Consider the following 24,146-nt stretch of genomic DNA (forward strand, 5'->3'; position numbering starts at 1 on the left):
AATTGTGGGGGAGATCTCAGTTTATAATGGTAGAAGAAAGCAATGGGATGATAAGAAAGGGCGTGTGTTAGGGGATATTGCCCACTTTTTGAAATTGGACCCCCCATCCTTTACCAGAGTTACAAGAAGTCTGACAGCTGAAATGCTGTCCTCAAGTTGAGAAAATGACCCACCCCTTCCCTATTCTTGTTTCTTTCTCTCTGAACTCTATAATCCCTCACCCTTGCCAGGGATAAAGGAACTCTTTTTATACATTTTCTTCTTCCCCCCAGTTTTGATGTGGTGAAGGCAGGACTGAGGGTTCATCACCCCTACCACTCCTCCTAGCAGAACAAGATGACCTTTACCAGAACACACAAGGTCGTGAGACAGAATTCCCATGCCACGTTTGCTGAAGCTATTAACCGTTCTATAACCTGGCACCCCAGGACACCTTGACTGTCCCAACGAAGCACTGCCACCAAACCCAGTTTGGGTGGAGTCTTGGCTTTTCTTATTCCATGTCAGATTAGAGAGGTGACCCTTGGCACCAAGGTCCCATCATTCCCCACAGTACTTTTCCAAGACCCAGAGGGGATATGAGAGAGGAGAGACTTGCAGACTCCTCCACAAGGAACGGGGCTCCTAGGAGATGAGATGGGAGTAACTTGTGCCTTGGCTGTGGTGAGCAGTAAGGGTACTCCTGGTATAGGTACAAACTGTGGGAAGTTTGGGCATCGCCATATCCACCTTGCAGGCGGATGTGTCAGATGGGCCACGGGTGTGTGTGTGGCGGGGGGTGCGGGGGGGTGACAGTTCCTGCAAGGTAGGGTCGGAGGAAAGGAAAGACCTATGGAAAAGGATACACCTGGGATCTTGAGGAGCCAGCTGCACCTGTTTCTGGGCTGAGAGGCTTCCGGAGCCACCACAAGGTGGAGACCAAGGATGGCGGGGGTGGGGTCTTTTCAGACCGGTTGTAAGTCCTGGGGCTGGTTGTACCTCCTGAAGCCCGTTTGGCACAGCCTGCAGGAGGGACTTTGCAAAGCCGCGTCCAGGTAGTATATGAAAGGTGTGTTGAGCTCAAATGGTCAGCCCGGGGTCAGGGGGTTCTGGGGTGGCGGGGAGCCGAGAAGAGTGAGATCCACGAAGGAGGCTCTCACCCCTTGGCAGCGGGCGGCTGCCTTGAGGGGCGGGCTGTGCCTAGCGCGACTCTGGCGCCGCCGCCTGGGGGCAGCCGGCTGTGAGCCCCGTGGACAGGGGCGCCTGGAGACCGCCTCTCATGAGGCACTAGGTCCTGGTACTTGCTGGGGGTGGGGAGGGAGAGGGGCGCACAGCGCCCAGAGGCGGAAGCCAAGCGCGTGAGTCACTCTGTTCCCCTGGGTTAGGAGCGGGACTTTGCCTCCCGCCTGGGGTCTGCATTTCAGCTCCAGCTTCAGCGACTCATCCCAGCAGGCTGACCCCCTCCAGAGGCTGGACCAGCTGCCTCTCAGTCTAGGTGAGGTCCAGGCAAGTTTCTCGTCTTCTGATGCTTACTGTTTGGGGGACTCGCGGGGAGGGGGTCTTCCAGTCTGTGTCTGTCTGCCTTTGCTTCCTCCCTCTGGCTTTCTCCATTGGAGACAGAAAGTTAGATTTAAAAAACGCAACAGAGAATATAAAATCTATGCTCAGACCGCAGATAAACAAAACTCTGGGGCCATATTCTTAATTTCCCAAGTACCTTCACATGTCCGAATGCGGCGTTTATGGAGCTAGGAATGTTTTGTTTCGTGTATTTCCCTCCTCCCCCACTTTCCTCCGGTGTAATTCTTAGAGGTGGGGACAGGAGAGTCAGAGGGCTTAGCTGGGATCCTTTGCCAGAGTGGCTTCTTCATTCTCTGCGAGGTGGCAGATGTTTTACTGTAGCCTGAGTTGGGATCTTGGAACAACCCTCTTCAGCCCAGGACATGCCAGCGCTTAAGGTAACTGCAGTTGTTGCATATCTATCTCGCTATCATTGACGAATCAAAATGTTCCGGAGGCACAATTAATGTGAATGCCACAATGTTGAAACATTCATTGAAGGACACTATTGAATGTTTTATTTTTTAACGTATTGTATTCCAGGAAAATTTTAGAAGACTATTGCTGGTTTTATTTTCTCTATTTTCAGATATGCTCCAAAGCCTATTATTCCCTTGCAAGACAACCAGTGAGGACCTGTTCTGTTTCTTATAAGGATTTAACAGTGCAAAACTACGTGTTAGTTTCTCCTCTAAGGTTAGGGAGTTCCTTCTATTAACCACTTTTAGAAAAACATTTTGGTGGTGTGGTGGCGGGGGGGAGATATTTCCCCTTTCTCTATCACTAAATGCAAAATGTTTCTGTGACTATTAAGTAAATACTAATTATTGTCATTTTTGCTTAAAAGGAGCAGAGGAGAGCATCTCCTGGAATGCATGAATTTGTGGTTCATGTTGATGACTGATTGCTTTACCATCAAATTGTTTGGTTTGATGCAATGTTAACAGGTGGTCTTAATTCACAACACAGAAGTATTCTATTCTAGAAAACAACCCTGTTGATATGCACACCACCGCCCCCCCCACCCCCAACACGCACACACAAAACCATGTTTTTGTCTTGCTTTGTGGGAGAGAAAAATGGATGGGGGAAATCTTTTCTGGCAGTTGATTAATCCCTGATCTTTCTTGAATTGCCATTCGTTTTATAACCTATAATTATAGAAAAGACCCCTCCTTGAAATAAAATTAATAAAACCTTACATGTTTAGTCAGATCACTGGAATAATTTTTTAGAGTTGAATGGAAGCTTCCATGATCCTCTTCCAATGTCCTCCCCAGGGAGCCGTTAAGCTTCCCACTTCTCTGATAACATAACTCCTCTCCTCTACATACCTCTGTCTTAGCTCTTACCACCTTATGATTCTTGGTTTACATATCCATCTTGCTTAGAGTAATAACATTTATTTGAAAACAAGGGTAATGCCTTATTAATCTTTGTATCCCTGGAGTCTAGTAAAGTAAGGTCTGTTTAAAAAAAATGAATGAATAAAATAATTTGGCAGTCCAGATTAGGTTTACCATTCCTTGAAATCCACCTGGGCATTCTTTCTCTTCACTCCTAAAAGATAAGTCATTTAATTCAATGATACTCAAAGTGTGGATCCTCGGAATACACTGTGTCCTAAATAAATGAGAGTTTTCTATATTTGAAAAAATCTCTATATTGTTGTGAACTTTTTATTTTTATTTATTTATTTTTTTTTGCTGAAAGTAACAGAAAAGCCAACTAAACATGGCTTGTAATGCTACAGAAGTTTAGCTGGGCATAGTAGCATGTGCCCGTGGTCCCAGCTACACAGGAGGCGGAGGTGGGAGGATCCCTTGAGCCCAGGATTTTAAAGCTGCAATGAACTATGATTGCACCACTGCATTCTAGGCTGGGTGACAGAGTAAGACCCTGTCTCTCAAAAAGAAAAAAAAAAAAATAGAGAAGTCTGACAGCAGGTGATAACTGGAGTTGATTCAGTGACCCAACAATATCGGGGTTCTGAGTCAGTGTCTTACCCTCACGGCTTCAAGATGGCTCTAACAGCTCAAGACACTGAGTCCTGATCCCATGTTCAATGACAGGAAACAGGGTGGAAAAGGTCAGAGTATTTTTCCTCATGCAACTTTCTTATCAAAGAAAAAATATCTTTCCCCAAATTTATCTAACAGAATCCTACTTTGATCTCATTGGCAATATCTGGGGCACATAGCTGCCCTTAGTGGCAAAGGAGACTGGGAAAGTATCAGTTTTTTTCAGCTTCTATAGTGGAAAGGCAGCCAGGGAGAGGCAGGTAGGTGATGTATCTGTGGAACTAACCAGAAAGTCTACTAGACTGTCAAGAAGATAAGTCTATTTGCACCTGTGATCAATGTTCGGGCCAAGTAAAATACTAAACGTTAATCAACATAGCAAAAGCACACATTTAGAGCAGAGTTCCCCTCTCCACAAGGGTGTATGGTATTTTAAGGGTGCCAAATCACTTTTATGGAGTGTGCTAACTTTTAGAGACTGCACCTTGCACACGCATGTGTGTGTGTGTGTGTGTGTGTGTGTATAATCTCATAGGGTTTCTATTAAGTCTGAATCAAACCCTCGAGTTCCTGGAAAAGAGTAAATATTCAGTAAATAGTTGTCCTTTGAGTGGAGTGTTGAGTTTGGGAGCTTCAAAAGTTCACAGGGACATGGGAAAGGATTTAGTGAAAGAAAAAAAAAAACTGATTAGTGGTTTGCTGCCAATGCCTTGGAAGGCTGGTTTACAGCATCTGAGTGTCCTTAATTTGGATCCTAGGAGCCTTGAGGGAACCTTAACAGGAGGGAAAAGAAGAACCTAGGGAGAGGTAGTGGCACTGACAACTTGGTTCAACAGATTATCTTTGGGGACCTTCCCTATACCTGTACTGGGGAAGATGTACTACCACACACACACACACACACACACACACACACACACACACACACACAAAGTTCAAAATGGTCCCTAGCACACACACACAGACACTAAAACTTAAAAAGTTGAAGCACGAAAAGAGTGTATATTATTGCCAGCTTTGATTTAACTTTCTCTTTTCCAGTAGAATATTCTCTTAAATACTTACAGAAGGTAGTTTCGGTACATAATGGTAGGAGATCAGGTAAGCAAGTATCAAGAGATTGAAATTTAAGAGTTACAATTGTCTTAGATTTCTCATCAGTGAAAAGAATGGAGTAGACCAAGCTTGTCCAACCTGCGGCTTGTGGGCCACATGCAGCCCAGGACGGCTTTGAATGTGGCTCAACACAAATTTGTAAACTTTCTTAAAACATTATGAGATTTTTTTTTCGATTTTTTATTTTTTAGCTCATCAGCTGTCATTGTGTTAGTGTATTTTATGTGTGGCCCAAGACAATTCTTCTTCCAATGTGGCCCAGGTAATCCAAAAGATTGGACACCCTGGAGTAGATTAGCAGTGGTATTCAAACTTTGTTGCACATTAAAAATTACCTGGGGAGTTTTTTTGTTTGTTTTTTGCTTTTATTTTTTTTTGAGATGGAGTCTCACTGTTGTTGCCCAGGCTAGAGCGCAAGTGGTGCGATGTCAGCTCACTGCAACCTCTGCCTCCCGGGTTCAAGCAATTCTCCTGCCCCAACCTCCCGAGTAGCTGGGATTACAGGCACCTGCCATTGCACCCAGCTAATTTTTGTATTTTTAGTAGAGAAGGGGTTTCGCCATGCTAGCCAGGCTGGTCTCCAGTTCCTGACCTCAGGTGATCCACCTGCCTCAGCCTCCAAAAGTGCTGGGATTACAAGCCTGAGTCACTATGCCTGGCTGGAGAGGTTTTTAAAATCAAGATTTATGAGCTGATCCTCAGACCACTTAAATTGGAACCTTTGGGAATGGAAACCAGGTATCAATATTTAAAAAACTCCCTAGATGACTCCTGAGTTTGGAAACTGTATTAGTTTGCTAGTACTGCCATTCAAAGGACCACAGACTGGGTGATTTAAGCAACAGAAATGTATCTTCTCACACTTCTGGAGTCAGGAAGTCCGAGATCAAGGGTTGGTTGATCCTGAGCCCTCTCTCCTTCACTTGCACCTGACCATCTTCCCCCTATATCTTTACTACGGTCTTTTCTCTGTGCATGTCTGTGTCCTAAGCTCATCTTATAAGGATGCTGGTCGTATATTGTGTCAGGGCCTAGTCTAAAGACCTAATTTTAACTTGATTACCTCGTCAAAGGCCTATCTCCAAATAGTTATATTTAGAGCCCCTGAAGGCTAGGACTTCAACGTGTGAATTTGGGGAAGACACAGTTCAGCCCATGAAAGAAACCATTGGACAAGTATGATATTTCTCAAACTTTAACATGCGCACAAGTCACCTGGAGACCTTATTAAAATTTAGATTCTAATCCAGTAAGTCTAGGTGGGGTCTGAAATTCTGCAGTTCTAACAAGACCCTAGTGATTTCAATGTTACCAGTTGACAGATCGTACTTGAAGTAGCACGGTTCTGTCTAGATGAGTGGTTCTCAAACTTTAATGGACATCGGAATCACCTGGAGAAATTGTTAAAAGCAGATTGTTGTGATCCAGCCCCAGAATTTCTGATTCCACAGGTGTCGGGGTAGAGCCCAATAATTTGCCTTTCTGACAAGTTCCTAGATGATGTTGATGCTGCTGGTATAGGGATGATACTTTGCAAACCATGTATCTCTGACATTTTGAGACTTTATGGTATTGGATGTGTCAGGGTCATTACATACATCATTGTACGTGAAGTTTGTAATTCTAATTGCTGATAGCATTACTTTTTTTTTTTTTTTAACAGAGTCTCTCTCTGTTGCCCAGGATGGAGCGCAGTGGCGCCATCTCAGCTCACTGCAATCTCTGCCTCCTGGGTTCAAGTGATTCTCCTGCCTCATCCTTCCGAGTAGCTGGGATTACAGGTGTCTACCACCACACCCAGCTAATTTTTAAAAATATTTTTAGTAGACACAGGGTTTCACTATGTTGGCCAGGCTGGTCTTGAACTCCTGTCCTCAAGTGATCTGCCCACCTCGGCCTCCCAAAGTGCTGGGATTACAGGTGTAAGCCACTGTGCCTGGCCAGCATTACATTTTTCTTTTTGCCAAGCATAATTGCTTTTTCTGTTAATAGGAGGAAGGATGAGAAAGTGGGAGAAAATGCTGTATTGGGATTTCTTTTAATCTCATACAAATAGAAGTGAATAAATACAGAGGCTACACATCAGCCCATTAGTCTCTATTCATGTTTGTTCTCCAATCATAGAGCTATTTTGCAGCTTGCTCTTCTAGAAGCTCAAAGTTGATTTTATGAGATTGGTTGCATACTTCTCATAATGCGATTTTTAAAGGATTAACCATTCTAGAGTTTTCAAGGGGCATTGCAAATTTCCCCCAAAAACATTAATTTTAAATTATTTTTAATTTAATCACACAATTGTTTCTACACGAGACCAACAGTGAGCTACATCAAACAGTATCCCCTCCCCAAAATTATTGGATATGAAGAAAATATTTTACCTGATTTCATAGAATTAGATCAGTAAAATTCACATTTTGCTACTGTTATTAGAAAATTTGATATATATATGTGCTATATATAGGTGCTATATATACACACACATACATATACGCACGTGTGTATTGTATACACATAGGTTATGATTTTCTATTTGCTTAATTTAAAGCATTTTATATTATTTTAAATTGTTCTTAAATCTTTATTTATATCTCCATATGAAACAGTGAAAATATTTATATTTCAAACTTAAAAATGTATTCAATTTGCAATCCAATAAATTTTTTTAATTTTTTAATTTTTTATTTTTTATTATTTTTTTTTGAGACAGAGTCTCGCTCTGTTGCCCAGGCTGGAGTGCAGTGGCCGGATCTCAGCTCACTGCAACCTCTGCCTCCTGGGTTCACGCCATTCTCCTGCCTCAGCCTCCCGAGTAGCTGGGACTACAGGCGCCCGCCACCTCACCTGGCTAGTTTTTTGTTTTTTTTTAGTAGAGACGGGGTTTCACCGTGTTAGCCAGGATGGTCTCGATCTCCTGACCTTGTGATCCGCCCGTCTCGGCCTCCCAAAGTGCTGGGATTACAAGCTTGACCACCGCGCCCGGCCTCCAATAAATATTTTAAACAAAGATGTAATCAGGTTTCTAGCTGCCCCATTTACTCTGGGCCTCTTATCTAAAGAATGGGTCTTGCTAAAGTATTTCTCTTACTTACAACTTATCCAAAATTATGCCAAATGTATAGGGCTTCTATTCAGAATAGATTTACTATGCCATAATTGTTTTAGTTTACCCTCATAGCTTTTCCACATGTTCCACATTCTTGGTGAATTTTTCCAGTAATGCACCTCCTAGCACTGTCAATGGGAAGAGGTTACCTGTCATGTTTCTAGCCTGAGCTTCCGACCACCAGATAACAGAAGCCCAATTGTGGAGATGGATACAACAGGCCCAATGCCACTAAAGATCTGAATTGTATAATGAATTCCGTTTCTCCTGACTTCATGCTCAGCAATCAACCTTAGTATGCCACATGTTCATTGCCTTCAGGGTGAGAATAACCTGGTCAGAGTGTCTGGTCTCCCTCACAGTTATATTTCCCATTGTAAATTACTAAGCCGCCACTCTAGCTTTCAACACTTATGAGTGTTGTGGGTGTGAGTCAGCACCCAACACCCTCAAACCTAATAAATGCAGGGACACTGATAAAGATCAGTTATCTGGGGGTTGGCTCAAAGCTAGGCCCTGATGCTGATGACTCATAGAAGTGAATTAATACCAGCTAGCATTTATTAAGTATTTTCTGCATACCAGGCACTGTGCAATTTTATTTACATTATCTAATTTTTCCTCATAGCAACTTTGTGAGGTAGTCATGTTAATTTCCATTTTATAAATAAGAAGACTGATACATGTATATTAAAAACCTGCTCTAAATCAAATGACTACTGTGGCAGGGACTTTTAGTTGCCATGCAATATCTATTCCCACCTTCTCCCTTAGTAACAGAATACCAGTTTTATTACTGGTAGTGATGTATCTAGCAAATAGTTTCTATTTTCTGGCATCCCTTGTATCAAGGTGTGAGCCTATGACTGAGTTCCACCAGTGAGAGGTAATTGTATTGGGTGGTACTTCTAGGAAGCCTGCTTAAAGGGAGTTGATTTGGCTGGGAGGAGGGCCCTTTTGTCCCTCCCCCTGCTTCCTCCTGCTGCCAGTCTCCAATGCAGGCATGATGCCTGGAGCCATCTTGGACCATGGAGTGACTGACTGGATGTAAGCTAGCATTAAAGATGTTGGAACAGAAAGGTAGAAGAAATCTGGGCCTGTGGTGGCACCATGGAGCTACTGTGCCAGCTCTACCCCAGAGATCTTTGTCTGCTACTGAAACCAATTGGCATTCTGTCAGCAGAGATGAAAATTAGAGATGGCTATTGGTAGGCAGTGGACAATGTTTTCATGCTATGTGCCAAGTACCTAATTTTGATCTGTGATGGATACATGTGTTTGAGTTTCATCTCTGCCACTTACTAGCTATGTCTATTGGACATCTCTTGTGCCTCACTGCACAGCCTTATAGCCTACCATTTAGTTAAGCCATTAGTCCATTAACCAGCTTTATGTGGGTAAAACCAGAGAGTGCCTTGCCTTAGCCTCACAGCGAATATCTCACTTCTCATCCCAGCACTTCTTCAATGTTTCAACAGGAAGGCCTGTTGGAACACCCTTGTACCCACACATGTGTGTTATGGAATGTGAGGGAGTTAAAGGCCCAAGAACCAACCCTTAACTAATGTGAGATGGGAGCCTAAGATAAATAGTCCCTCCTCCATCCTTGGCCAGATAATTCTCAATTGCATTTTAATAGTGTTTGTTTCCAAGAGATTCTCAGAGGGTCTGACTAAGCAGGATTAAGTCCTAGTTGTCTACAGTTGTGACCAACTCAAAAATATACTCCCGTATTGGTTTTCTCTCTTCTTTTCCTTTCCCGAATTTCCTACTTCTATTCCCTAGAATCACTTCCCCAAACAAATTATCTACATTGAAACCCTTGTTTCAGCCTCTGTATAACCTTCTGTGTAACCTTGAAGTAAGCTATGCTGACAAAACTTTTTAGCACTTGCTGACATTTTTATGTCCCTTCTATGATGAGGCAAAATACTCTCTTTGGTGTACAAAGATGAGAATACATCATGAGATCTGATAATTCCAACTATTGTATGAATGTGGATCAATAGGAACTCATACTTTGTTGATAGGAGTACAAATTGGTACCATTCTGGAAAAGAAAATTTAGTACTATCTTGTGAAGTTGAACATTTTGTATACCCTATGACCTAGTAACTTTATTTCTAGGTATGTCACCTAGACAAATTCTCCTGCATGTGAAGCAGGAACCCTCCTTAGGAATGGCCATAGCAACATGATTCATAATACAAAAATTCTGAAATAATCTAATTGTCCATGGATGGAAAAATGATAAATAAATTTGATATTAATTATTTCAACAGAGTAAAAATGAATTAACCATCTCTCTATGCAAGAACACTGATGCATATTATTAACAAAATCACCAAAAACTTCATGCAGTTGGGTATCACTTTTATAAAGCTCAAACAAAAAAAAGCAATACTACACAACACATTCTTAGGAATCACACACACATGATAGATCCTAAAGCAAGGTGAACCCAAAATTCAGAACAGTACTGGGGAGACAGGGATGGGATAAGGTAGGAACAGGTAGTAGAGGTACTAACATTGATGATGTTCTGGGTCTTGAATGGGGTGATGGGTTCATAAAAGCTCATTTAGTATTACTCTTTATAACTTACTTAAACGTGATACAGATTCTTTTATATACATCAAATTTTATGGAATAATTTAAAGAAATGAAACCATCACCAACAAAGATGCTGTACTAACGAAGGACAGCCTCAGTGAAAAGCCTCCTCTAGCCCTCACTCTAAACTAATGGCTCTCAGAGTCAATATTTCTCATCGTGTAATGTATTTTTTTCTTTTGTGTTATTAAGTATATTGTAATCAACTAGAATGGCAGGGTACAAGATTCCTTTTTTCTCATGGCCCTTAAGGGTCACATCCTCTACTATATTTAGAAAAAAACAGTTTGCTGTGTCCTCTCTGCACCTGTGTCCATTTGCCTGTGATTCTTCTATGTCCTGAAGCTACCCATTGTTCTTTGCTGTGCACAATCCACCTCTTATTTTACTGCTGTCTCAGTACAGCGCACAGGGGCTACATTCCTCCTTGTTTCGTGTGTGTGTGCACGTGCGTGTGCACGTGCACAGGCGTGTGTTGAGAGGTGGTAAAATGGTAGTGAGTAGGGAGGCAGTTGACGTGACCTTTTTCTTTATACTTCCAAACCTACTCCTTGCTTTCCTTAACAATGCTGCCAAACAAAGCAGTAAAACTGTACCAGATTTTTAAACTCTGGGCCAGGATTTATAATATTTAAATCATTTGTGCCCTGGAAACTTTGATGGGGTCGGTGACCTCCTTATCAAAATAGTGGCTTAAATACATGCACTCAAACTCATTGGATTACAAAGGAAGCAAATTTTATTGAAATACAGTTATCAGAAATTAAAAGCAATTGTGTAGTATAGTAATCTACGTACTTTTTAATTAAGTTATTAAGCAACAAGATCTAATGGTGGATCTAATGACCTAAATTTTAAAGTAGTAATGATTATGAAACATATTATATGATATCTACAATAACTGTACTATGATATGAAAAATATCTGTTTCTTTGGTGACAGTCACAGGTACTGCTAATACCATTGTGGTTTGTTGCTTACATTCATACTTGCAGGAAATATTAAATGTCAGATAAAGATTAGTGAATATAAGGATGTCATTTTTTTTTCTTCCAAGTTCATGGACTCTTTAAATTCTACTGATATATTCTTGGGGGTTCGTGGATCCCAGATTGAGAAACTTGCTCTAAGCAAAGCAAAGGAAACTACAACAGACGTGGGAAATAATTTTAAACTGGATACTAAATATTATCTAACCCATAGCCCACAAAGAAAGCAGTTAGCTCTAACCTTTCATGGAGGGTAGGAGAGTCATCTCAGTTTCCATTCTTACCTCACAGATCTTTTTAAGAGGACTTTACTTTTCAATTTTCTGCAGACAAGTCTCCATACTTCCGTTAGGAACTCCTGCCTCATTCTCAAAGGATCTGATCTTGCTCTTGGATTCATCAGTCTTCCTTCTCCACTATATTTTCCCACTAAGAGTTGCCCACTTTAGAATAACTCCCTAATGGCTCCCACACAACAGCATAAGGTGGGCTTTGGCATGCTGAGCTTTGTTTCCTTTAAGACCTTTACACTGGGGTGAGTTGTAATGATCGGAGCCCATGCACCCCTCCTAACCTTCCACTAAAAACACTTATTTTCAGGGATAGCACAATCTTAACACATAAGGAAAAAGAAGCATTTTCCTGACTTTCCCATATATTAAAAGACTGCTGAAGCATACAGGAAAGCTAGTACTGTACACTTATTATTCAGATCAGGTATAGTTATTTATTCATACCATAGCTGCTTTCAAATAGGCTCACTACTGAGCTATGTAGATCTTGTGATGGCTGTTTTCTGAGCTACACAAACACCTGGCTCCAAGTTTGAAGTTTCTGTTTGTATGAGTCCGATTAGGTGTTTAGATAGTGCTACTTGTATCTTCTACAATACCTACTGATTGAATGACTGATTGATTGATTATTTTAATTATTTTTTTCAGGATTAGTAATGGATTTTTAATAAACTTTATTTTTAGTACAGTTTTGGTTTGCAGAAAAATTTTGAAGATAGTAGAGAGTTACATATACCTATATCCAGTTTACCTTATTAAAATCTTACATCAGTATGACACATTTGCTACAGCTGATGCAGCAATATTGATACATCATCGTTAACTAAGGCTCATGTTTTATTCAGATTTTCAGAATTTTTACCTAATGTCCTTATTCTGGTCCAGGATCCCATGCGGTCTTCGTGTCTCCTTAGGCTCCTTTTGGCTGTAACATTTTTTCAGATTTTCTTTGTTTATGATGATCTTGACAGTTTTAAAGAGTACAGGTTGGACATTTCATAGAAAGTTCATAATTGGGATTTGTCTGATAGTTTTCACTGATTAGACTAGGGTTCTGTGTTTTTGGGAGGAGTGCCATTCTCATAACATCATATAAAGGGTATATACTATCAACATAACTTATTGTTGATGTTGACCTTGATCACCTGGCTGAAGTAGTGATTGTCACATTTCTTCACCATAAAGTCACATTTTTTTCTCCCTTTCCATACTGCATGCCCATATTTAAGGAATGAGGAATTATGTTCCACCTCCTTGAAGGTATTTACAAAAATTATTTGGAACTTTTCTGCCCTTAAGATTTGTCTCTTCCTTCCTTCATTTATGTATTTATTTATTCAATAATTTATTTGTATTTGTGTGGATTCATGGTAATGACTTTTTAACTAAACAATTCCAATCTTATTCATGACCAGTGGCATGAATTTCTGGCTAGCCCTATATTTCCTAAGCACAGAAAAGAGTAAAACCAATAGCTACACATAGAATTTGTTTCACTATTGGTCTATTCATCTATCTCTTTCCATTTCCTTATCTAATTTTTGGTCTAATTTTTCACCAAAAGAATAATTCAGTAACATGTTAAAAAATTCAATCATAAAAGATCACACAGTGAAAATTACTTTCCACCTTTTCATGTTTTTGTATCCCTCTTCAGCGGCAACTCCTGTTAACTGTTATTGATGTTTTTTCAGACATTTTCAATGCATTTATTAGCAAATAGCTATCATTCTGCTTCTTTATACTCTAAGGAAAAAGGCCAGGAAAGGGACAGCAGGGCAACAAAAGGAAATAAGAAAGGGGAGAGCAGGAGCAAACCAAAGATCATGAGGTCAATCATAGAATTCTTAATTCAGTTACTATATTTGCTTGGCAAACAATTCAGTTTTCCAAGATTTTTTTCTGGTGTAGTTTTCCCACAATTGTGAGTTTCAATCCCTGATTATCAAGCAGTGTGGGTATATTACTTAAGTTTTTTAGTTGAAAACAACTAAATCCCCTCTGCCCAGTTTAAGCAGAAGAGTTTATTTGAAGGTATTGGGTGGTACGATTTTTTTGGCCCCAATTGTCTCCATCCCTAATCTTGCCTTTTGGACATGTGACTTTGTAGTTTCTCTCACTAAGGACAATATCTATATGTCCCTTGATTCTAAGGTTGACTATGTGACTTGGTTTGGTGAAGGAGATGTTAGTGAATATGAAGCACATAGAGGCTTGAAAAAGCATGTGCACACTTCTACTTCTGTTTTTGTTCCTCTGTCATCTTCAAGAAGATGACAAGAGCCAAAACTAGCCTGCTGAAGGATGAGAGACACGTGGTACAGAGCCAAGTCATGAAAGTTACCCCAGCTGAAGCTGTCCTGGATTGTCTGATAGTCACTTGATCCCCAGGCATTTAGCAAGCTGAATTGCAGCTGACTATAGATATATTAGCAAACTCAGCCAAAATCAGCCAAGGCCAGGTCATCTGAATTCTGTAGATTTATGGGATAACTAAATGCTTATTTTTGTATGTCACTGAAATTATAGGGTTGTTGTGCATCATTTTATGGCAATGAATAACTGAGGATCGTACTTCAAGGAATTTCTGGGAGGGGCAGAGAAGGTGGTTTGGATGCTACATGACCAGAAGTACTAGCAATCACACTGCAGAATGTTTCTAGCAAACAGTTCGCCCCTGCTGCCTTATGGTGCTCAGCATCTGTCATTCTAGAGAACAGCTATTAGAACCTTCACCAGTGCTCTCCAAATGAACTGAATGCCTTGAACTCACTGCTTGCAAGAATCACTGACATCCAGCACAAAGTTCATGTTCTCATTCCAGTCATCCTGTGGATGCATCTGACTACTAGATTATAAACCACAATTAGAACTCTAGCTGCAAGGGAGTCTGGAAAGTGTGTGTGTGTGTGTGTGTGTGTGTGTGTGTTTAGTTTTCTAGCATCTGTAGTACAAGAAGGCCTGCTAGAAGGGGTTTGGAGAAAGTGTGAGTCATTCTCCGGTATCTGCCATGGAGGCATAGACAAAAGAACTCAACTTCCTGATCCCCTGAGTTTCTTCCATCTCTGCATAGAGAGAGTCAAGGTGTTGGTTGACAGGACTTAGAATCCTGAGGGGAGGACCCCTGGACCCCCTGACTACTCTACACCAAACTTGACATGGCAATTTTTGCTCTAAAAAAGCAGTTTCATTCTGATATTAATGACTGGGAGTACTCCTTGATTTTTCCTCCCTTGGCATTTGGCAGAGTGAGTAGCCAGGTGAAGCAACACTTTATTTTAATTACATTGGACACTGTAAACAAGGAGTCTGGCCTCATTTCACTTTCTCTATAGTTGAGTAAAAAGCTATAGTAAAAACACTTAGAGAAGTATATTGTATATTCTTATATGGTGAGAATATAAAGGAAGAAATAAATCTCTGTCTGCCCCATATTCATATGCCAATTCCCTTTGATCTAAGTATCCTAAATACCTAAAATGTGACCATATTAGGCTGATACATTTAAACTCACCCTTGCTCTTTAACCCTACTCCCACCACAAGCTAGAATGGTTATCTGCAGTGTCTGGTCTAGGACACATGTCATTAACTGATTGATAGAAGACATTTCCACAAAATGAAAAGGCTTTGGATATAGATGTATTTATTTGTAAAGTGCCACTTGTAAGATTGGCCACATGAAACCTTTACTTGTTCTCCTTTATTTTTCTTCTGAAGATCTTGTTCTAGCTAAATATTTGCTGAAACATTTTTGTAACCTTTTTGTGTTTTAACTTAATAGACAAAGCCATGCTGTTGCTGACACTAAAAGCACTGAAAAGAATTACATTTGGGCAGTATTTTAAGGTGTGCTTTTTAACTAAACTTGGTGAGAAATTAAGTATACCTAGTATCTGTATAGATAATATCTGAATCCTTGACTGGTTACCAGTAAAAGTAGGAGAAAATCTATTGGAATATATATATGCTTCTGAAGAGCATATGATCTGTGAACATTCCCAACAGTGGAACATGACGAGAGCATTTACTGGGAGGATCAAAAGGTATTCTGATGTTGCCAAGATGCTATTTGGGCCATGTGGCTTTGCGCATTCGATCAGTAGGTTTAATATCCTTTGGAATTGATGAAAAAATCTGAATAGGAAATAATAATCCATTCAGCTCACTGGGAATTTGTGATAACCACTCATTATTATTGTTATTTTCTGAAGTAGTTTTCCTTGTATTTTACCAAAAATATTTGGGACAAGGTCTGAAACTTCTGCTCACCAAGGTGCCAAACTGGAATCAAGACTTCAGGCCATGCATGGAAAAGCTACCTCCACAGATGGAGTCAAATCTGTGGAGGTAGTTTTTCCTCCTACACCTCTCACTGCAGCTCCCACTACTCCTCTACCTGTGGAATCTTCTCCTCTAGCCAATTGGTAGAACTGTTGGACTCTAGTAATATCATATACATTTCTATATTTTTCCTGTACCCTTTGCCATGCCTAGAGGACCTCCCTGGCTCTCTTGGCATCTATGATCTGCCTGGATGATATCAAGATAAAACTTAGCTGCAAATCCAGAATTCTCCTGGTTTGCTCAGCCTTTGCCCACCATTCTCTTCTTTGAACTTCTAACGCATCTATATCTAGCATCTAGGCTAGCCCTTCTATACCCCCAAGATGTCTACTCATAACTAAAATGATAGTTTCTGGAGGATAGACCGGTTTGCAATTCTGTGTATCCCCATTCCCTACATCAGTGCCATATGGATACAATAAATCCTCAGTTGATGGAATATGATGCCTAGAACATCTAGCACAAAAACCACAATGTTTAAGGAGCAAAATTCCTTGCATTTACCTGGAGCTTCCTTCACAGGCCCACCTGACTACTGACTTCATTCTTATTCTTAAAAGGGTCACATGATCCCTTTCTTACAAAGATGACATGATTATTTTACTGCTTCCCTCCAGTAATAGAGAGGAAAGGGCTCTGTATTGGTCTTTCATCTCAATTTTCTCCTTGTGCTTTCTGTGCGTGAGGTGCTAAAGCAGTATGGCCCTTGACCTATGCGCTTGACTGTTCTATTGTTTAATCCCCATAACAACCCTAAGAGTAAGCGCCGTTATTATTCCAATTTGGAGATATGGAAACTGTCATGGAGAAGTTAAGTAACCTATTATCTCAAGCTATTAAGTGGAGGAGCCAAGATTCAAACCAAGACATTACGGCTCCCAGGTCTGTGCTGTTAACTCCTACACGAAACTGCACTTCCTGATGCCCAGGTATTCCATTAGATGATCCTTGAAACCTCAGAGTTTCCTGGGTCAGAAAATTTAAGTAAACGGAAGAAATTATAGCTCCGGGAACCTCTTCTGTTATTCTCATTGTGCTACCAAGAATGCCACAACATCCTCTTGGTGGAAGAAACAAAAGAGTAGGAATTTAGTATATGATATTCCCTCAAGGCTGCAAAATACAGTACTTCAGAATTATTCATGTCATTAAGATCAAATCTGGTCTATAAGTAAATGCAGAGTCAGGATATGAACTCACACTAAGTAAAGCACAGTGGTTGGAATTCTGCTATTGTCACTTACCAGTTATAATATGGGTATGTTACTTTACCTCTTTTTTTTTTTATTATTATACTCTAAGTTCCAGGGTACATGTACACAACGTGCAGGTTTGTTACATATGTATACATGTGCCATGTTGGTGTGCTGCACCCATTAACTCGTCATTTACATTAGGTATATCTCCTAATGCTATCCCTCCCCTCCACGCCACAATAGGACCCGGTGTGTGATGTTCCCCTTCCTGTGTCCAGGTGATCTCATTGTTCATTTCCCACCTGTGAGCGAGAACATGCGAATCTGGTTTTCTGTTCTTGCGATAGTTTGCTGAGAACAGAAGAAAACCTAGGTAATACCATTCAGGACATAGGCATGGGCAAGGAATTCATGTCTCAAACACCAAAAGCAACGGCAACAAAATCCAAAATTGACAAATGGGATCTAATTAAACTAAAGAGCTCCTGCACAGCAAAAGAAACTACCATCAGAGTGAACAGGTAACCTACAGAATGGGAGAAAATTTTTACAATCTGCTCATCCGACAAAGGGCTAATATCCAGAACCTATAAAGAACCCAGGGGGGGGCGGAGCAAGATGGCCGAATAGGAACAGCTCCAGTCTCCAACTCCCAGCGCGAGCGACACAGAAGACCGGTGATTTCTGCATTTTCAACTGAGGTACTGGGTTCATCTCACTGGGGAGTGCCGGACGATCGGTGCTGGTCAGCTGCTGCAGCCCGACCAGCGAGAGCTGAAGCAGGGCGAGGCATTGCCTCACCTGGGAAGCGCAAGGGGGAAGGGAATCCCTTTTCCTAGCCAGGGGAACTGAGACACACAACACCTGGAAAATCGGGTAACTCCCACCCCAATACTGCGCTTTAAGCAAACAGGCACACCAGGAGATCATATCCCACACCTGGCCGGGAGGGTCCCACACCCACGGAGCCTCCCTCATTGCTAGCACAGCAGTCTGTGATCTACCAGCAAGGCAGCAGCGAGGCTGGGGGAGGGGCGCCCGCCATTGCTGAGGCTTAAGTAGGTAAACAAAGCTGCTGGGAAGCACGAACTGGGTGGAACTCACAGCAGCTCAAGGAAAACTGCCTGTCTCTGTAGACTCCACCTCTGGGGACAGGGCAATAACAAACGCAGCCGAAACCTCTGCAGACGCAAACGACTCTGTCTGACAGCTTTGAAGAGAGCAGTGGATCTCCCAACACGGAGGTTGAGATCTGAGAAGGGACAGACTCCCTGCTCAAGTGGGTCCCTGACCCCTGAGTAGCCTAACTGGGAGACATCCCCCACTAGGGGCAGTCTGACACCCCACACCTCACAGGGTGGAGTACACCCCTGAGAGGAAGCTTCCAAAGCAAGAATCAGACAGGTACACTTGCTGTTCAGAAATATTCTATCTTCTGCAGCCTCTGCTGCTGATACCCAGGCAAACAGGGTCTGGAGTGGACCTCAAGCAATCTCCAACAGACCTACAGCTGAGGGTCCTGACTGTTAGAAGGAAAACTATCAAACAGGAAGGACACCTACACCAAAACCCCATCAGTACATCACCATCATCAAGACCAGAGGCAGATAAAACCACAAAGATGGGGAAAAAGCAGGGCAGAAAAGCTGGAAATTCAAAAAATAAGAGCGCATCTCCCCCGGCAAAGGAGCGCAGCTCATCGCCAGCAACGGATCAAAGCTGGACAGAGAATGACTTTGACGAGATGAGAGAAGAAGGCTTCAGTCCATCAAATTTCTCAGAGCTAAAGGAGGAATTACGTACCCAGCGCAAAGAAACTAAAAATCTTGAAAAAAAGTGGAAGAATTGATGGCTAGAGTAATTAATGCAGAGAAGGTCCTAAACGAAATGAAAGAGATGAAAACCATGACACGAGAAATACGTGACAAATGCACAAGCTTCAGTAACCGACTCGATCAACTGGAAGAAAGAGTATCTGTGATTGAGGATCAAATGAATGAAATGAAGCGAGAAGAGAAACCAAAAGAAAAAAGAAGAAAAAGAAATGAACAAAGCCTGCAAGAAGTATGGGATTATGTAAAAAGACCAAATCTATGTCTGATTGGGGTGCCTGAAAGTGAGGGGGAAAATGGAACCAAGTTGGAAAACACTCTTCAGGATATCATCCAGGAGAACTTCCCCAACCTAGTAGGGCAGGCCAACATTCAAATCCAGGAAATACAGAGAACGCCACAAAGATACTCCTCGAGAAGAGCAACTCCAAGACACATAATTGCCAGATTCACCAAAGTTGAAATGAAGGAAAAAATCTTAAGGGCAGCCAGAGAGAAAGGTCGGGTTACCCACAGAGGGAAGCCCATCAGACTAACAGCAGATCTCTCGGCAGAAACTCTCCAAGCCAGAAGAGAGTGGGGGCCAATATTCAACATTCTTAAAGAAAAGAATTTTCAACCCAGAATTTCATATCCAGCCAAACTAAGTTTCATAAGTGAAGGAGAAATAAAATCCTTTACAGATAAGCAAATGCTTAGAGATTTTGTCACCACTAGGCCTGCCTTACAAGAGACCCTGAAGGAAGCACTAAACATGGAAAGGAACAACCGGTACCAGCCATTGCAAAAACATGCCAAAATGTAAAGACCATCGAGGCTAGGAAGAAACTGCATCAACTAACGAGCAAAATAACCAGTTAATATCATAATGGCAGGATCAAGTTCACACATAACAATCTTAACCTTAAATGTAAATGGACTAAATGCTCCAATTAAAAGACACAGACTGGCAAACTGGATAAAGAGTCAAGACCCTTCAGTCTGCTGTATTCAGGAGACCCATCTCACACGCAGAGACATACATAGGCTCAAAATAAAGGGATGGAGGAAGATTTACCAAGCAAATGGAGAACAAAAAAAAGTGGAGGTTGCAATACTAGTCTCTGATGAAACAGACTTTAAACCATCAAAGATCAAAAGAGACAAAGAAGGCCATTACATAATGGTAAAGGGATCAATTCAACAGGAAGAGCTAACTATCCTAAATATATATGCACCCAATACAGGAGCACCCAGATTCATAAAGCAAGTCCTTAAAGACTTACAAAGAGACTTAGACTCCCATACAATAATAATGGGAGACTTAAACACTCCACTGTCAACATTAGACAGATCAACGAGACAGAAAGTTAACAAGGATATCCAGGAATTGAACTCATCTCTGCAGCAAGCAGACCTAATAGACATCTATAGAACTCTCCACCCCAAATCAACAGAATATACATTCTTCTCAGCACCACATCGTACTTACTCCAAAATCGACCATGTAATTGGAAGTAAAGCACTCCTCAGCAAATGTACAAGAACAGAAATTATAACAAACTGTCTCTCAGACCACAGTGCAATCAAACTAGAACTCAGGACTAAGAAACTCAATCAAAACCGCTCAACTACATGGAAACTGAACAACCTGCTCCTGAATGACTACTGGGTACATAACGAAATGAAGGCAGAAATAAAGATGTTCTTTGAAACCAATGAGAACAAAGATACAACATACCAGAATCTCTGGGACACATTTAAAGCAGTGTGTAGAGGGAAATTTATAGCACTAAATGCCCACAAGAGAAAGCAGGAAAGATCTAAAATTGACACTCTAACATCGCAATTAAAAGAACTAGAGAAGCAAGAGCAAACACATTCGAAAGCTAGCAGAAGGCAAGAAATAACTAAGATCAGAGCAGAACTGAAGGAGATAGAGACACAAAAAACTCTCCAAAAAAACAATGAATCCAGGAGTTGGTTTTTTGAAAAGATCAACAAAATTGACAGACCACTAGCAAGACTAATAAAGAAGAAAAGAGAGAAGAATCAAATTGACGCAATTAAAAATGATAAAGGGGATATCACCACCGACCCCACAGAAATACAAACTACCATCAGAGAATACTATAAACACCTCTACGCAAATAAACTGGAAAATCTAGAAGAAATGGATAATTTCCTGGACACTTACACTCTTCCAAGACTAAACCAGGAAGAAGTTGAATCCCTGAATAGATCAATAGTAGGCTCTGAAATTGAGGCAATAATTAATAGCCTACCAACCAAAAAAAGTCCAGGACCAGATGGATTCACAGCTGAATTCTACCAGAGGTACAAGGAGGAGTTGGTACCATTCCTTCTGAAACTATTCAAATCAATAGAAAAAGAGGGAATCCTCCCTAATTCATTTTATGAGGCCAACATCATCCTGATACCAAAGCCTGGCAGAGACACAACAAAAAAAGAGAATTTTAGACCAATATCCCTGATGAACATCGATGCAAAAATCCTCAATAAAATACTGGCAAACCGGATTCAGCAACACATCAAAAAGCTTATCCACCATGATCAAGTGGGCTTCATCCCTGGGATGCAAGGCTGGTTCAACATTCGCAAATCAATAAACATAATCCAGCATATAAACAGAACCAAAGACAAGAACCACATGATTATCTCAATAGATGCAGAAAAGACTTTTGACAAAATTCAATAGCCCTTCATGCTAAAAACGCTCAATAAATTCGGTATTGATGGAACGTACCTCAAAATAATAAGAGCTATTTATGACAAACCCACAGCTAATATCATACTGAATGGGCAAAAACTGGAAAAATTCCCTTTGAAAACTGGCACAAGACAGGGATGCCCTCTCTCACCACTCCTATTCAACATAGTGCTGGAAGTTCTGGCTAGGGCAATCAGGCAAGAGAAAGAAATCAAGGGTATTCAGTTAGGAAAAGAAGAAGTCAAACTGTCCCTGTTTGCAGATGACATGATTGTATATTTAGAAAACCCCATTGTCACAGCCCAAAATCTCCTTAAGCTGATAAGCAACTTCAGCAAAGACTCAGGATACAAAATTAATGTGCAAAAATCACAAGCATTCTTATACACCAGTAACAGACAAACAGAGAGCCAAATCAGGAATGAACTTCCATTCGCAATTGCTTCAAAGAGAATAAAATACCTAGGAATCCAACTTACAAGGGATGTAAAGGACCTCTTCAAGGAGAACTACAAACCACTGCTCAGTGAAATCAAAGAGGACACAAACAAATGGAAGAACATACCATGCTCATGGATAGGAAGAATCAATATCGTGAAAATGGCCATACTGCCCAAGGTAATTTATAGATTAAATGCCATCCTCATCAAACTACCAATGAGTTTCTTCACAGAATTGGAAAAAAAACTGCTTTAAAGTTCATATGGAACCAAAAAAGAGCCCGCATCTCCAAGACAATCCTAAGTCAAAAGAACAAAGCTGGAGGCATCACGCTACCTGACTTCAAACTATACTACAAGGCTACAGTAACCAAAACAGCATGGTACTGGTACCAAAACAGAGATAGAGACCAATGGAACAGAACAGAGTCCTCAGAAATAATACCACACATCTACAGCCATCTGATCTTTGACAAACCTGAGAGAAACAAGAAATGGGGAAAGGATTCCCTATTTAATAAATGGTGCTGGGAAAATTGGCTAGCCATAAGTAGAAAGCTGAAACTGGATCCTTTCCTTACTCCTTATATGAAAATTAATTCAAGATGGATTAGAGACTTAAATGTTAGACCTAATACCATAAAAATCCTAGAGGAAAACCTAGGTAGTACCATTCAGGACATAGGCATGGGCAAAGACTTCATGTCTAAAACACCAAAAGCAACGGCAGCAAAAGCCAAAATTGACAAATGGGATCTCATTAAACTAAAGAGCTTCTGCACAGCAAAAGAAACTACCATCAGAGTGAACAGGCAACCTACAGAATGGGAGAAAATTTTTGCAATCTACTCATCTGACAAAGGGCTAATATCCAGAACCTACAAAGAACTCAAACAAATTTACAAGAAAAAAACAAACAACCCCATCAAAAAGTGGGCAAAGGATATGAACAGACATTTCTCAAAAGAAGACATTCATACAGCCAACAGACACATGAAAAAATGCTCATCATCACTGGCCATCAGAGAAATGCAAATCAAAACCACAATGAGATACCATCTCACACCAGTTAGAATGGCAATCATTAAAAAGTCAGGAAACAACAGGTGCTGGAGAGGATGTGGAGAAATAGGAACACTTTTACACTGTTGGTGGGATTGTAAACTAGTTCAACCATTATGGAAAACAGTATGGCGATTCCTCAAGGATCTAGAACTAGATGTACCATATGACCCAGCCATCCCATTACTGGGTATATTCCCAAAGGATTATAAATCATGCTGCTATAAAGACACATGCACACGTATGTTTATTGCAGCACTATTCACAATAGCAAAGACTTGGAATCAACCCAAATGTCCATCAGTGAGAGATTGGATTAAGAAAATGTGGCACATATACACCATGGAATACTATGCAGCCATCAAAAAGGATGAGTTTGCGTTCTTTGTAGGGACATGGATGCAGCTGGAAACCATCATTCTTAGCAAACTATCACAAGAACAGAAAACCAAACACCGCATGTTCTCACTCATAGGTGGGAACTGAACAATGAGATCACTTGGACTCAGGAAGGGGAACATCACACTCAGGGGCCTATCATGGGGAGGTGGGAGGGGGGAGGGATTGCATTGGGAGTTATACCTGATGTAAATGACGAGTTGATGGGTGCAGCACACCAACATGGCACAAGTATACATATGTAACAAACCTGCACGTTATGCACATGTACCCTACAACTTAAAGTATAATTAAAAAAAAAAAAAAAAAAAGAACCCAATCAAATTTACAAGAAAAAAACAAACAACCCCATCAAACAGTGGGCAAAGGATATGAACAGACACTTCTCAAAAGAAGACATTCATACAGCCAACAGACACATGAAAAAAATGCTCATCATCACTCGCCATCAGAGAAATGCAAATCAAAACCACAATGAGATACCATC

The 24,146-nt window shown here is 41.0% G+C and overlaps 1 protein-coding gene across 7 annotated transcripts in view; it reads left to right on the forward strand.

The window, feature by feature from the left end:
* Positions 1-1,180: 1,180 nt before the first annotated feature.
* The window catches only part of SYTL5 (synaptotagmin like 5), a 242,248-nt gene continuing 219,282 nt past the window's right edge, over positions 1,181-24,146 (forward strand). For 6 of the 7 annotated variants that reach the window (XM_028842400.2, XM_077988439.1, XM_028842399.2 and 3 more), the window contains exon 1: positions 1,182-1,474. The gene's annotated coding sequence lies outside the window, so the exon portion shown is untranslated. Of the gene's footprint in view, positions 1,475-24,146 lie in introns of all 7 variants that reach the window. The other variant, XM_015127172.3, reaches the window with a different exon arrangement.

Source organism: Macaca mulatta, chromosome X, assembly GCF_049350105.2.
Source record: "Macaca mulatta isolate MMU2019108-1 chromosome X, T2T-MMU8v2.0, whole genome shotgun sequence".
In the NCBI taxonomy this organism is placed as follows: domain Eukaryota; kingdom Metazoa; phylum Chordata; class Mammalia; order Primates; family Cercopithecidae; genus Macaca; species Macaca mulatta.